Raw genomic sequence first — 17,279 nt, forward strand, 5'->3', positions numbered from 1 at the left:
TTAGATTCTCATTTACTTTAGCTTATTTTTCTTGCAACCATTTCTTTTACCAATTACTATATTGGTCACTGTTAGTTGTAGGCAACAGAATTCCCTTAAATTAGATTTTTGAAGAAAATAATAGGCAGCACACAGAATTTCTAGGAGTGTCTTAGGATTTGAATGATAACATAAGATAATACACCTAGGATAAATGTCCAACCACAGTGCAGGGTTGTTCTTGTTTGGCAAGAAAAGAATTTGGCATCCCTCTGAAAGATATCTTTCCATCTATACTAACATCTGACTACATCTTTACACTAATGTCCTTAAGAAGTTGACAGTGGATCCTGTTTCATTGATGTTTTACAATATCTTGAACTTGGGTAGAAAAGAAAAAATATAATATATATGTGTGTATATATATATATATTTTGCAAAAACCACTCAATATATATTAAATATATATATATATTTAGCATATATAAATATGCTAAATGCCTCTTCCTCAAGCCCTGATTTCCTTAAGGAAGTTTCAAAACTTGGTCACTTTTGACTCATATCTTGTGTGAATGACCGTTTTGTGGACCCAGATCACATGACAAAAATAAAACTATTGGTGTTTCTAGGAAATACAGAGCATTACAACATCCATAATATAAGAAGGATTTATTGGAAACGTGAATAGGAAGCTCACTGAATTGAAGAAAGTGATGATAACCCCCGAATAATAGAAAAAAATACCCCTATTATACTTGACAATTCCCTTATATAATTTTTTTGCACTTAAAAAAAAAAATATTTGCTTTAACAGTATGAAATACCTGAAGTAGTCAGGTGCCTCTAAGGCCTCAGGCTCTGAAGGGTAAGAGGGCCCTGTTACTGCTCTCCATGTGACCACCACTGGCACCGTGGGAGAGATGTCACCTGGTTACTGTTGGGTGATGCTGAAAGTCCTAACTCTCTAATTGGTCTCCTCTGACACCACACCTGCAGGCAGGAGAAAGGTTTCCTCATCACTGGTGGGTGGAGTTGAAAGTACAACCTTCTCAAGTGGTCTCCATTCATTCATACCTTGGAGGGTGGGAAGGAGGCTTGTTAACATTTGGAAGGGAGGAAATTTTCCCAACTCTCTACTCAGCCTTCTTTGACACCACCCTAGCAAATGTGTTGGGGTACTTCCCTGCAGCTTCTGCAGGATGGAATTCTAGACTACCCATTCAAAATTTCCTGGTGTGGATCAGAGTGAGGCCACAGTTGTTTCTGTGGTATTGCCCAGAGCAGAGCAGTTATTGTCTGAAAGTTTTCTGTCTTCTGAGGCTGCTCCTTTCCTGTCCTTTAGTTACAAAAGATAGTTGTTGTTTTTCTGCTTCCATTGATATTTCTGGGTTACGAGATTTTCCAGTGTCCAGTCTAGAGTATTTGAGGCAAAAACAAAACAAAACAAAACAAAAATCCTGGAAACTCACCATTATGATGCTTCTGATACCAAGGTCCCTAGCTGGTCTGCCTTCTTCTCTCCACTTTTCAATCTTCCTTTGCCTGTTTTATATATAATATCTAGGGAGTTTGGTTTTTTTGGCAGGAGGAATAGGGAAAATTATGTGTTCTCCATCTTTCTGCCAAATGAAGTAATCTGTTTTTATTTTTCTATCATCTAAAGTAGCAGTCTGGATTCAGGGAGTTAAGTTAGGAATTTTTATTTTATTTATTGTTGTTGTTAATATTTGTTGAATCCTTTTTTAAAGGGACATTCTTATATACCTAGTGTTGACTAGCTCACTTAAACTTCACAGTTGAAGAAACCAAACAGGGAAGTTAACTTACATGCCCCACATTACACTGCTAGTAAGTATCAGAAGCAGGATGTGAAATTGGTAATTTTGGCTCCAGGGCCCTTTTAGTTTCTTCTCTGTACTGTTTCTCCCATCATAAAATGGATTACTATTGGTCTAGCAAGAAACAGGTATCTGCTTTATACTAAAAACTATTATTTGAAAAGTAGCATTTCTTAAAGAGAGAAGAGAAGAAAGAGTTGCTATGAAACCAAAACAAGGAAGGACACCAAGGTTTCATGTCTAATTGGTGTCATGATTGGTTCACAAACTTCCATATTCTTAATCTATTACTCATATTCTATTACTCAACTATAATGTCTTCTACATTCCTCAGAGCACATTTTTCTCCTATAATTTACTGTCTTTTATTTAATTTCTTCTCCAATTTGTCAGTGCATTAACTTCTAACACAAAGTTTTAAAATCTTATTCATGTATGTCTAATATCACTAAACTGTTTTAGATTAAAAAAGTGGCTGTATTCTATTCTACTATTTTCTCTAAGGATTTTTGGCACAATTTTCAAAACTGCTTTCTTTCAGTTTTGGAAAAAATATATATACATGTATATATATCTCCAATGATAAATGGATACATGCACATATATGTATACATATATTTATTGTTCTTTAGATACATATACACATAATATGTGAAATATATATTAATTGATATAGAAATTGATATGGATACATAATGTGAAATAAAATAGTTGAAACAGTGTTAGCATAGATATAGATATATATCTCTAAGGAACTAGTGAAGTTACATCTTCCCTTTATGGTAGATTACATAAAATATATATTAATTATTAAATATATATTTATCCATCGAGGATAAAAAAACTCCTAAAAATATATAGCTTGTGTGTGTGTGTGTGTGTGAGACAAAAAAATAACAGGGATAGTTTTCACATGCCATGAAGACACACACACACAATCCATATATCTAAAACCAAAAAGTAAAACAATTTTTCCTTTCCTCTAGACTTGGTTTAGAAAGGATGACTTGGGTGTTTCTAAAAACTTTATGTGTGGTAATGAATTTATGAGACATGTCTTGAAAAACACCTTTGCATTTTTCCTCACACCTTTCTTGCTTTTCTTTCTTTCTTTTTTTTTTTTTTTAAGCTCAAAACATTTAAATATAGCTGTGGTTTCCCTGATGAACTTTTGTGTGATGAGTGATGATAGGCTTTTGAATCAGTTTGGTTTGTTTGAGTACAAACAAAGAAAATCTAATGGTGTCTTAGATCCTAAGGGCTCAGGTTGCTATATTACAACAAATCTGCAGTAAGCACTTTGAGATTTCAGTCAATGTTTCAAACACATTAGGACCAGAGAAAATTTTTTTTCCAACCTGAAACAACTCGTTGTCCAGCATGTTGGCTTTCACCATCATAGAAACAGCCTGGCTCTCACAGTTCCTAGAGTCATGTCTTGTACCAGCGTCCCAAGCTGAAAGGAAGTGAGCAGACAGAAAATGTTGAGGTCTGATTTTATCTGTTAAAAAAAAAAATTCCCTCTATGCGCTCGAGTAATTTTCCCTTACATCAGAAATACGCATTTCCTTTTGAGAATATTCAATTCTCTTAGATGAATAAATCTGTAGTTTATAAACATAGGTAAAACTCTTTAAGGCATTTTCATTATAGATAAGTAACCAGTAAGCAGAGTTTGTTAGACATAGGCAGAATTCATAAGATATGTTACTTACAAGATAAGTAGTTAATAAGTACAGCAGGTGTGTGTTAAACATAGATAGAAAGGGATGGAAGGAGATACCTAATCTTGGTGAAGCACCTGCATACTAAATGCTTATGATCTACTAAATAGCTGTGTGACTCAATATATAAGCATCTCAAAATATTCAGACACTAAATATTCATGTGGTCTTATCTGGCCATCCACTGGTAAAACCCATTCTAGCCCCCTGATTTCTTTGCTAAAGAAACAAAAATACATCCTATGCTATTCTTCAGCATGTTTGTCAAGCTACCACTTTGGCCCAGGATCCAGATGTACTTTCTCCATACCTCTCCAATGGAGCAAGAATCGTGGGCCCAGTACACCCTCTGTCTTTTGGTGCAGCTGCTAGAGTCTCATCCCTGGTACTTATAGCTACCCCATCAGCAGAGAAGATTGATGTGGTAGACAAAGAGACTAGACATACAAAGATTGCAAACATAGAACTCAGTAATATGGTCCTTCCGTCTTGCTTGTGTTTGGTAACTCCTGTGATTGGAGCATTTTGACTTGGTTTGTAAATCTTTTTGTCCCATGGCTTCCAGAATAGAGTGCCTGCAGTATATGTAGAGGCTGCCGTTGCGTCAAGGTTATATTCCACATGACAATATATAATGGACCAGAGATGGATCCGAGAGCCATTTCAACTGGCAAGGGAGACTGGGAAAGTAAAGATCTATCAAAGGAAACCCATTTGCTAAGATTGGCTCGTATCCAGTCAAGGCTTTTTCCTTGCCACTAGTCACAATGTTACAGAACAAAACTGGGGTTCTATTAGCAAGAAATTAGAGTGTAAAATGACTGCTGGTAGTCAATTTTAGTCTCTGTCATAGAATTATCCTCTTCATTTGTAAGTCTGTGCTTCATTTTCTAGTTAACATTTTTTCCATATGGAGTGAAATGAAAATTGAGTAATAATCTCCTGCTTTTGTAGATGAGGAAATACCAGCATGGAGATATATAAATAACTGAAGTCACTCAATGGTTATTACCAAATTAAAACAGATATAATATTGTTTATTTTGAGTTAGCTCTTTTACTCTACATTTTATTTTATATATTTTTTCATAGAAAGTAATTTCCTGAAATTTAATATTTGGGATTAAGAAAATTTCCTAATATGTAATACCTTTACCATCCTTGAATGAGGTAGAGATGGTGCAGAGCAAGTAGAATAGATACAGACAGGGTTGCCTTGGGTGGTTCAGTTGCATAAGCATCTGACTATTGATTTCGGCTCAGGTCATTATCTTGGGGTCATGAGATGGAGCCTCATGTTGGGTTCTGCACTGGGCATGGAGCCTGATTCAAAAAACAAAAATAAAAAGGGAGGGGAAAAAAAGAATAGACATAGACATGTTCAATGTTCCATAGAGTTTGCTGTTTATGTAAGTTATGAGTTTTGAAAGAAAATATGTAAAAGTACATTAGTGTAAGAGATGCCTGATTTTTATATAAGGTCTGCAGTTTAAAAAAAAGATAAAAATAGCTTACAGCCTTATTTTAAGAACTGAATATGTGAAAATTTACACAAAATACTTAGCACAGCACTTGTCTCATATTTGGGACTAAATGAATGGGTAGTTATTATTATCATTATTAATTCTATTGTTGACCTTAATGATTTTCAATGTCATAAGAAGAATGCAATTTAGAAAGAAATACAGGTTTACTGTAGAATAAGACATCTTAAAACTTACTAAATGTCATTTAAGGCACATTTATTAGCCACTTAGAAAAATTCACTTTAGCATTCCTTTCACTACCCTGGTGCATTTAATATACTATTAATTTGCAAAGCTGATGAGCAAGAGCAAGTGATTTGGATATTAAAATTGTAAAAGAAGTGTGTGGACATTTAGTAATTGTGCTGAGGGATTAAGGCAATTATAGAAAAAATTCAGACTAAAAGTGCCATTGAAGAGAATTTTTTTAAACATTTATTATTCAGATGACTCATCTAAAATGGATAACTGCTCTGGCTGATTATTGCTCAAGACTGTTTAATTTCTTTAAATGACTTAATCACTGAAAAACTTCATGTAGAAGTTTGGATTTTAGGTAATTATTGAAGGAGAAAGAAAAGTTGCTTGGCAGTAGATCTCAGTTTGAAATTAGGAATAAAATGAGAACAATAAAACATGCACCATGAAATTTCTCTCAAGGTTAATGATAATTCAGTTTTAGGAACTATATATTCAGACATGGCTGGCTCTTTGCAAGACTAAAGTAAGTGAAGTTCATCTTTGGTGCATCCAGTCATTACTCATTACCTTTTGTTTTACTCTGTAGAGACCCTCATACCCTTTCTCACCTGCCTCCGTTTTATTTTACCAGTGACAACCTTCCACTGTAACCTGCTCTGAGAATGTATGTACTAATCAGTATGTTATCCAAGAGTATTTGTATTTTAAGTCTAAACTCCAACAGTGGAATGAAAGCCTCTAGCTTTATCAGCTATATTTTAAGAGAAGTAAGAAAGATTTTTTTTGTTGTTTTGTTTTTCAAAGAGAGGAAGAAGGGAGAGGGAGGAGGGAGGAAATTCTAAGGGCTTTGAAATGAAGTGTCTAGGCAGGGTAACCGGATGTCCTCGTTTTCCCAGAAGAGTCCCAGTTTACATCCACTGTTCTGGCATAATTATTAATTACGTCCCATTTAACATTAAAAAATGTCAGGGCTTGGAGAATAAATTATATGGCCAACTAATTGTAGAAACATATCTATTTAGTTTAGCCTAAAAATAATGGATCATTCACACACACAACAATTTAAACATACTTTACTTAAATACTTAAAAATGTTATCTAAGTAAGTAATAGATATATTTGTAAAATTAATGTCCCAATGAATATATAATACTTATCCCAAGCTTGTTTACAGGAGAAGTGCCTACCCTGACATCTTATTCCCAGATAGCAAGCTTATTTGTAGAAGTCCCTTAGTCCTGACATCTTGCTTGCTTGTATAAGTTTCTTCCCCCAACGTCTTGTTCCCAGGTAACAAGACTTCTACAAGAATAGCTCTTGCAAAAAATCAGTGAAATTCCCAATTTATGGTTTTTCCCAACAATGCATCTTTCTATATGTATAAGCTTAATTTTATTTAATATTTACATAAAATAATGATACATGTGATATAGAGATATATCAGATAAGATAAAATTTATAGCTACAATAACAAAAATTAAATCACCAAATTTCAGAGTTTTAACTTAATAGAGGTTTGTTTTTCATTCAATGAAATTCTGAAAGAGTTTGAGACTCTCTAGGACAGCTCCTTATAAGTTGCAATTCAAGAATTTTTTGTCTATCTCGGGCCTCCATGATCTCAGCTCATGTGGTCCAGAGGTGCTTTGGGAAAGGAACACAGAGCCTGGTCCTGGTGAAGTCTTTTCATTGCTTCAGCCTAGAAGTGACACTTGTCACTTCCACTCATGATCCATTGGTCAGAAGTAGTAAAAATTCTGACCAGCAAGTATCCTTTTTCTACCTTATCACCATGAAAAAACACACACATCCCCTCCCCATGAGAGACAACTCTTTCCATCCCATCACTGCATCCAGCTCAGAAGTCTAGAACATCTGGTCATACAAGGGTTTCTACATCAAGTCATATGTAGCTCCGTTGTGTTATCTTCCTTTGTTCACCAAGGATTCAGTGATTAGACTAGGATGGGAAAATTGCAATGAACACTTTCATTCAGAAAGAAGGAAAGAAAACATACCACAGTCATAAATCCATAGTAACTTTTATTTATTTATTTTAATTAATTATTTTTTTTTAAGATTTTATTTATTTGGCAGAGAGAGACACAGCAAGGGAGGGAACACAAGCAGGGGGGGGGTGGGAGAGGGAGAAGCAGGCTTCCCGCTGAGCAGGGAGCCAGATGTGGGGCTTGATCCCAGGACCTTGGGATCATGACCTGCACCGAAGGCAGATGCTTAACGACTGAGCCACACAAACGCCCCCCATAGTAACTTTTAAATCCCACTGGGAAAAAATTGTATAGGTCTCTGATCTAAGGATGAGGTAGTAGGTACTTTGATCAACCCCTGATTCTTCTCTCTGGGAGATAACCCCTTGCCTTCTGTTCTCTGTGACCTTTGGCCCCAGGCTCTGGCAGGTTTTTTCTTTTCTATTATCTCTCACACCTGTGATGAGTTTTCAGCAATATGCCTTCCTTGGGGCTATCCAGCTTTCTATACTTGTTTCATATTGGTCTAGATTTCTTGATTTAGTGGAGTTAACCTATTAAAAGGTAACAGATAGGGTAGAATAATGGGTAAGAGTGTTTTCTGTAGAATTGTTTTTGTTATCAAGCCATTCGAACAATAGGTCTAAAGCCATACTTCCAAAGTTACTTACCAGTTAAAAGTTGACATCCCCATTCCTGTTTGTGGGTCTCCCACATGTTTTATTTTTCACTTAGTTCTAAAACTATTATTTTTTTATTTCCTAAAATCTAATCAACATTAGTTACTTATGTTGCATGTTAAAGATAATAAATTTTACTTATGCATCTAATAAAAATGGTTTTGTAAATCATGTCTCCTCAAGGCTGGTTAAACTACTTTGAAGCATGTTTATCTTAATGGAAATCTTTTGACAGGTAGAAATTTCTGAATGTTACAGTACATTAGGCTCATTATTTTCATTATTCACAAGGAGTATTAGAAAAGTAAAAATAATTTATGCATGTTAAAGTAATTATTTTGTGCATTTCTGATCTGTTACTATTATTTAATATAATTTTGATGAAAAATGTATATGTATATAGAAAAAATAACATTTAAACAAAATTTAAATAAAGGAACATATAAGCACTATACAGTATCTTTTTTATGAGTTTTATTGGTCTTGGTCTTGTACTTCAGTTAACTTTTAATAAACATTTTCCAAGACTGTTTCTAGAGACTGTATAGAATTAATATCTCGCTTAGCTAATGGTATCATTTTCACGCTTTAAAGTCTTTATTTCTGATGCAAACTCGCTTTTGGTGATACCATTTTGCTAATTTCATGACTTTTAATAATTACAATCACTCTTTCCTTTTCTCAGTTATATCATGAATGAGAACTATCTTTTTTTAAAATATGTATATTTTCCTCCCTTAAAGGAAAGACCGAATCTCAGAGATTTAAATTTGTGTAGTTAACTGTCTCAGTCAGTGAATTCTGCTTTTAAACATACTTTTCCATAAATGTTTCAGTGGCATTGAAAATACCATCTAATAAAGGAATCATACAAGAATAAATTTACACATTCTTTCTCAATCTCAGTCCAGGTTTGTAATCTATTTTAATGTTTACTAAGGAACTTTGAGATACATTTCTCTGGGTTTTCCCTTTGGAATATTTTAAGAACCTGGCAGGTAGGAAGAATAGTAATAGCTCTTTAACAGTGTCTTCATAGTTGATACTAAGAGATTTTTGATACTTCAGTAATAGTAATGACTTGCATTTATTCAGTGCTTTTTCTAAGATTACTGGGCTACTGGACCGAGACCTTAAAATAGATTATAAAATTTAATCATAACCACTTAAGGAATTAGACAATATACTTCCACTTTATGCTAAAGAATCTAACTCTTAAGATTGTGCAATTTGGCAAAGGGAATGCAGCCAAAAGGCAAAGACAGGATTCTATTGCAATTTTTTTTAACTTCAAAACTATTCATAAAAATTTATGTTGTGTAGACCCATTGGACCGAGCACAGTGCTCAGTGCATGCTGAGTGCTTAATAAATGGAGTTTGGCTTGCTAGGACTGAGAAAGTCTACTATACCGGGAAGTACGACATTCAACCTAAAGTTTAGCAAGATATTGACTAATTTGTCTTCTAAATTATATTAAAAATCAATGACATGTTTGCAAAAGTCTTTGGAATGAAAAGAACTGTGTAAATGGGAGCTAATATTCTTCTGTGTTCTCTAATGTCCTTCCTGTAACAGTCAAGGGAATAATTGATTTTACATTGCTACTGTTCTAAAGCTTTCCTCTGCCTATAGACAGGCACCTACAGATGATTGTCTGCAGTTATTTGCCTGGGGGAAGCTATTGAATGTCAATGAAAATCAGGGCAGTTTCCTCAACTGTAGGAAGTTACTGGCAGGAACCTTGCAGGCATAGGTATATTTTAAGACAGTAGAACTGCACATTGTGTCAATAAGTTGATATTACCAAATAACTAACTTTTGACCTTGATATCAGTTGTTTTCTAATTTCTCTATAGTACACTTTATTTTAAACCACATTACTAGGGCACTAAAAACATCGATGATTGTGGATAAAGTTTAAAACATATATGATTTTTAGGAACATAACTTTCAAGTTGCTTGTATTATATTTTTTTGACCAATGTGAATATACAAAATTTGAAATAAAACTCATAATAATAATTACAGCTTAACATTGTGCTAAGTGCTTGAATGCTAAATTTAGACAAACTTTTTGTCAGATTACATTTTATAAGTGCATTCTGATTTTTAAAAAATCTCAGGAATGGAATCCTAAACTGGCATTATCATTTGCATATTTTATCCATTACTTTTTGTTCTTCAAAAGAAATAAATTTCTAATGACTTGGGACCCAGCCACCTGTCATGCTAAAGAATGCTTTCCTCTTCACAAGTAATATGATGTGCTAATTAACTGTTAAAATTTGGGGTAGGGGGTTGAGAAATAAAAATGATAATGTGTTATAGTGAAAAAAGCCAAACACTTTTCTATTTAGATGCATCTATTTTACTATTCCTAGTGGGACAGAAATTGTTGAAATTGTTATGCGAAGAAGAAACAATGTCACCTTTAAAAATAAATAAATAAATAAATAAATTGCAATCTGGATGAGCATCTATGAAACACAGGCAGTCACACCGAAAATAGACTTTCTTATTCTTGAGGAAAATCAATATTGGTTCCAAATGTACCTATATGCATGTATATGCATTTTCATCAACAATGGTAGAGATATTTAGATATTCGATTTAAATCTAAATTTTCAGTTTAAGATACTGTTTTATTGGCTCTCAGACTTAGCCTCTTCATGCTAAATAGTTATCAAGACATAGAAAGTATAAAACTCAAAACATTGGAAACTAAGACTGGCTGACAACTCATTGCCAGAACATGAAAAATATTTTGGCTAATAACACTGCACATGTTTGAAAGCAGTTCTGAGACCAGACAAAGAGAGAGGTTAGACATATATCATTCCACTTCCCCAGAGTCGTAGAAGAATGCACACAATATGATCAATGTCTCAGGCATTGAGACATTACAAAGGAAGAGTAGACCTCCAGGATGAGTGGGCATGATGCAGTGAATCCCAAGATGTACAGATTTCACAAGAGAGGATGCTTTGATACAAGTGGAGGCTTTTATAAGAGAAATTTATTTTCTAGGAAATGTCGGTTTTTTTCCTTCATTATTTTTCAAATTATCACGAAAACATGCTGGTATTAGAGCAGAGAAAATTCACACTATTTAATTTTGTTCAATGCTGGGAGTTATGTCAAGAAGTGTTTGTACCAGTCAGCTTTCTAGATATGGGTAAGGAAGAAGATTCAACCAGCAACCCTATGGGCAATAAGTACCATATGGGCAGTCTCCATCTCCTTTTGGTTGGCAAAGATCATGCTTGTATATATCTCTTCTCATCCAGGAAGATTAACAATAAAAATCAATATGGGGCATATATAAAAAGTTCTTCAGAGAAAAGAAAAGACAATTTCATACTAAAAACTCTAAGGAAAAATAGACCTTTAAGGTGGTATAATAAATAGATGTGAATCTTAGAACAGTTATTTAGAATCCTTAAAAGACCTATTCCCTATAAACAGAAATAGACTGTTACCAGAAAGTAAAGGATTGACAATGACTGTGAGTTTATTGACAGTTATATTGTGAGGAATCTAAAAACGTAAATTAAATTAAAAATTTCCAATGGAGGCAGTGAAAAATGAAATTAATCTATTGGATCATTATGTCATTTTAAAAGACAAATTTGAGAAAGAACTGTATAATGTAGAAGAGGAAAAAACGAGATTAAAAATATGAGAGATAAATTGATAAGTATGGGAGACAAAGCCTAGTGATCCAGTTTAAGAGTTCCAGGAGCTCAAAGAAAAAGAATCAATACCCGTTAGAATTAACTAAAGAAAATTTTCTGGAAAAAAAAAAACAGTAACATAGATCTACTATCTGAATGGTTTTATTATGAAACAGGTGTAATCAATCAATAGATTCTCACCCTAGTCCAACCATGTACAAGTTCAACTACATTCAACTAAATGTAGAAAGTCCTACATTCAACTAAAAATAGAACAAAACAAAATAATATATTTATGAAAGGATTAAATTTCATATTGGGTTAAAATCTCTGAAACACTTCATAGTAATATATATATACACACATAGATATATGCTATTTGAGAATTTTATATTCATGCAAGTTTTGATTAATATTTAAAGACTACGTATTGATTTTCTCAGAAATACAGGTGTCAGAACTCTATCACATGATTACCATCTTGAAAAAAAGATACTTGAATCCATATTTGTATTCTGTACAGAACAAATTAACATTAAGAACTCAAAATTTGGGGAACTGCTTTACAAGGGACAAGCATGGAATACTGATACTAGTAAGCTGTTGTAAATTTCAAAAATAAATAAATAAATAAAATTGTAAGTTTGATTATAAAACAATAAACTCAATATAATTGTTGAAATATTGCATAATTCAGAAATAAATTATAATGTTAAAATTATATTTATTGTAAATGTACCTTTTTACCACCCTCATTCTTCTACCCCTCAGCCCCTGGTAACTAATCTTCTACTTGTTTCTCTGAATTTGATTTTTTTTTTTAAGATTCCCCATGTAAGTAATACCATGCAGTATTTTTCTTTGTCTGATTTATTTCATTTAGCATAATGCCCTCAAGGGTATTTCTACAAACATATATATTTCTATGTACAATATATATTCTATATGTTTATATAATTTCATATATATATTTCTTTTAAGATTTATTTATTTATTTATTGAGAGAGAGAGAGAATGGTAGAGAGAGAGCATGAGAGGGAAGAAGGTCAGAGGGAGAAGCAGACTCCCCGCTGAGCAGGGAGCCCGATGCGGGACTCGATCCTGGGACTCCAGGATCATGACCTGAGCCGAAGGCAGTCGCTTAACCAACTGAGCCACCCAGGTGCCCTTCATATATATTTTATAATGCAAAGCTGATTTATTTGCATGCATAACAATGAGAATTAGGACACTAGATTAAAAAGGAAAGTAGTCTTCTGGCAAATGGAGATCAAAGCTCTTTAAGTAACTTAAATGAGGGCCAACTACAATGGGAAGACTTACTGTGTTGTCTTCAGAAGGTAACTCTCTTCACGACTGACACTTCAGCAGGGCTTTCAAGCAGGCCTTCCTGCTATTCCTTCTGCTGATTTCTTCTGAAAGCCAAGATAGTATTCCAGATAGTCCATGCTCTTCATGTATTTATCCAGCAACTCTCCCATGAAGTCTAAGAGGTCAGTTTCACTATTCTCAGAAGGTAAGATCTTTAGGTCTTGCAAGATCTTGCTTAACATGGTCTCCACCAGAGCAGATTTTAGAGCTTGTATGTCGCTTTCCCAGTTACAAACTTTCAGCTCTCAAATGAATAAGGTCTAAGGATCTAATCTGTATATCATGGTGCCTAGAGTTGGTAACGTACTGTATAACTGAAATTTGCTAAGATAGTAGAACTTAAATGCTCTCACCAAAAAGAAAGAAAAAGTAAAATGATGAATGTGTTAATTATCCTATCGTAATGTATATATATCAAATCATCATGATGTACACTTCAAATATCTTACAATTTTATGTCAATTATACCTCAATAAAGCTGAAAAATGAATTAAAGTTGAACATAAAAATATAAGAATAATTTCCAAATGAACAAAAGAATAATAAAGTCCAGTCTTGGAAAGTGCAGGGCCACAGAATCATGCCAAGTTACTTATCTTGGACGTGGGGGCATGTTTGTGAAGGAGTTAGATTATAATAACATTATAAATCATCATATGAATTAATGCATGCAAATAAATTTTAGAATCTCAATGATGCAATTAGTATCCTGGGTGGGGGGAAATACTGATTCAAAGAGCAAGACCTACCTTGATTAGGCAAACAATCATTGTATAATTGGGAGGAAAAAGTCAATGAGTAAACTCCTAGAGTATTTGAAGGCTAGTTGTTTCAAACATTTCAGTTAAAAAAAGTAACCAGTAAGCAAAATTTTCTATGGCAAAGGAAAGAGAGAAAACTACCACATTAATTTCTGTGAGGCACAATCATGATGTCATCACTTGATAAAGATTGCAACCACAAGGAAAAGTATAGCTCAAACTTTCTCCTGTAGGCAATGTCTAAGATGGTCTTCAGGGACTGTCATCTCCTGATGTTTATGTCCTTTCTTAGTTTCTCCCCTTGAAAGTGGGTTGCATTAGTGGGACTCATTTCTAAAGGAAAAAAATATAACAGAAGTAATAGGATGTTACTTCTGAGATTATAAAAGTTGTTATAAAATCATAAAAGCATTATGGCTTCTGTCTTGGACTCTCTCTCACCCTCTCCCTCTCAGGAAAACATGCAAGCCTATGGAGAGGCCCAAGTAGTGAAGAACTGACAGCTTCAACCTCCAGTATGCAGGGTCCTGAGCCCTGCTAACAACTACATGAGAGAGCTTGGAGGTGAGTTCTCCTCCAGTTGAGTCTTGAGATGTGTGCAGCTTCTACTGACACCCTGATTGCAGTCTCCTGAGGAATGCAGAGCCAGAGGCAACCAACTAGACTGTTCCTGATCGACAAAAATGGTGGGTCAACACCAGCAAACAAACGAAGAAATACAAGCAATTGAATAAAATATTTGTGTAAATATAAGTATGTATATTTGTGTACTTTGTTACACAGGCCACAATGCAAAAGAAAAAAAGGCAAAAGCTGAGTAGAGGAAAACTCAAAAAATATATGTAATCATTAGCCTTCTTAGAGTATAAGAGAGTGAAGCCATAAAAAATGAACAGAAAGATAAAAAACAAGTATTCATTAAACCAATGATAATATTAACATATTCAGTATATTAAATATACTTACATATACTCTATGTGTGTGTATAAGAATGGAATATTGGAAAATAAAATTGAAGCAAAATCCTAGAGCTAACCAAAAAATGAAGGAGTAATAGGAGATGAAGGATAAAATAAGCAATAACTATAAAAGATAAGCCATAACTATAAAAATAACTATAAAAGAAGGCCCAATTTCTGAATGAAAGAGTTGCAGCAAAGGAAAACTATATAGGAAATATAAGGGAGAAAATTATCAAAGAAATATTTCAGCGATCACTAGAACTGAAGGAAATATATTACTAGATTAAAAAAAAAAACACTGAAAACTCAGTCAAATAAATTCAGATCCACAGCAAGACATGTTATTTTGAAAATTCAGAACTCTTAATAACTTAAAAACTCATAGAGAGGAAAAATAAGTGGGAGAGAGAGTTAAGATGTTATTAGACCTCTCAACAATAGCCCTGGACACTAGAAGACAATGGGTAATATTTCTAAAATTCAAGGAAATAAATGTGATTTTAACCTAAAAATGTGTAATTAGCTGAACTATAAATTAGGTATGAGGATAACATAAAAACATTTTCAGTTGCAAAACTTCCAAAACGATTTCTTTTCATGCCCCACCCTTAGGCTGTTGCAGTGGTCAACTTTTTTCTATAAAGATCCAGATAATAAATATTTCAGATTTTGTGTGGACCATCAAGTCTGTGTTGCAGTCACTGGACTCTGCCCTTGGAGTATGAAACGATCTATAGACGATATGTAAATGAATGAGTTGACTATGTTCCAATTAGCTTTATTTATGGATACTGATATTTGAATTTCATAAACTGTCACATGTATGCCATGAAATATTATTCCTTTTCCCTCAAACACTTGAAAATGTAACACTTATTTTAGCTCCTGAGTTGTATAAAAATGGATGGAGAACAGATTTGGCAGGCAGGCCCACAGGTTGCTGACTCCTGGGTACTGGAAGGTAAGCCTCCCCCAGACAGAGTTAACCAAGAAAGAGGAAGTTATAAAATCAAGGATTTAGAGGATTCAATGCAGGAAAGAGGGAAGATGAATCCCCATGATGAAGGTGAAGACAAATCCTAGAAAGACACTGAGACAACTGCCTCAAATCACAAGACTCACCACCCATCTAGGTTGTAACAGGAGGAGAGAGGGCTCCAGAGAGATTTCAGCAAGGAAGACAATTTGAAAACAAGCAATATAAAATGGAAATGATAGATTTCCCAATGTGTTCACTGTATTGAGAAGAACTTTGAAGGTTTATTGGAGCCTTGGAGAGAAGGAATCATGATGGGTATAGATAGAAAAAAAGAACAAACAAATAAATGAAATGATGATTCACAGGTTAAAACACACAAACAAAAAAAGTCAGTCAAGAAAAACATTTAGTCACCATAACTAAGTTGTATAGATCTGGAGTAGTTCCTTAGTTATAACAAAATCACAGAATATTGATTTTTTTAAAAAGATTTTATTTATTCATTTGAGAGAGAGAGAGAAAGAGACAGAGAGAGCACAAGCAAGGGGAGAGGCAGAGGGAGAAGGAGAAGCAGACTCCCCACTGAGCCGGGACCCCAACATGGGGCTTGATCCCAGGACCTGGAGAACATGACCTGAGCCAAAGGCAAATGCTTAACCATCTGAGCCACCCAGGTGCCCCGAGAATATTGATTTAATAAAAACCATAAAATGACTGTATTGGAGACACTATTAGAAGTGTGTGTAAGGATGGGGATGGGAGGAGGTGTGTAAGTAGCTAGAACTGAAAACTCAGGAAATAGTACTCGAAGCATATTATTTAGAAATATGGACGTGACCACCCAAAGAAATAGGTAACAATAGAAGTTCCTATTTCTGAGGTGTAAAGGATAAGGAAAGCTGGGCACAACCACCATTTTTATTTATATGTCATGCAAATTTTTTTGAAATAGTGTTTTAAGACCAACGCATTTTAATACTCTCCCCCAAATAAATAGAAAGTATGAAAGTTTATTTCTGTTCTATAAATGGAAGTAACCTAGATGATATAATCATAAAAATACTGATACAAGAATTATATTATTTGTCTTAACAATTAAAAATATGAAATGCATTAAAGTAACTGCAAGAAAGGATTGGAAAGAATCCAAAGAACACAAAACTTGGAATCTTATAGTACAAAAAAAATTTTTTGAACTGCCTGTTCCCTCTGCCTAGACTGCTTTGCCCCCAGATAGTTGATTGACTTGCGCTTTTCCCAGCTTCACGCCGCCTGCTAAAATAGCACTTCCTCATTGAGGCCTCTCCCGATCGCCCAGCACACAAACATACTGCCTGTCAGACATACCCTGCTTTGTTTATATCCACAGGTTTTATAAACATCTGACATAGTATCTTTTAATCTTTTTTCTTGTTGTTTGTTTTTTCATTGTCTTTCTGTTCTCTTTAGAACGTAAAACCCTCGATGGCAGGGATTTTAATCTGTTTTGCCACTCCTGTTTTCCCCAAATTTAGAGCCCTGTCTGGTACACCATAGGCATCGATAGATATGTGGTCTAATGAACTGACTTTTGAAAAATTAGACACAATAAGAAA

The sequence above is a fragment of the Zalophus californianus genome, chromosome 3, assembly GCF_009762305.2.
Source record: "Zalophus californianus isolate mZalCal1 chromosome 3, mZalCal1.pri.v2, whole genome shotgun sequence".
NCBI lineage: Eukaryota > Metazoa > Chordata > Mammalia > Carnivora > Otariidae > Zalophus > Zalophus californianus.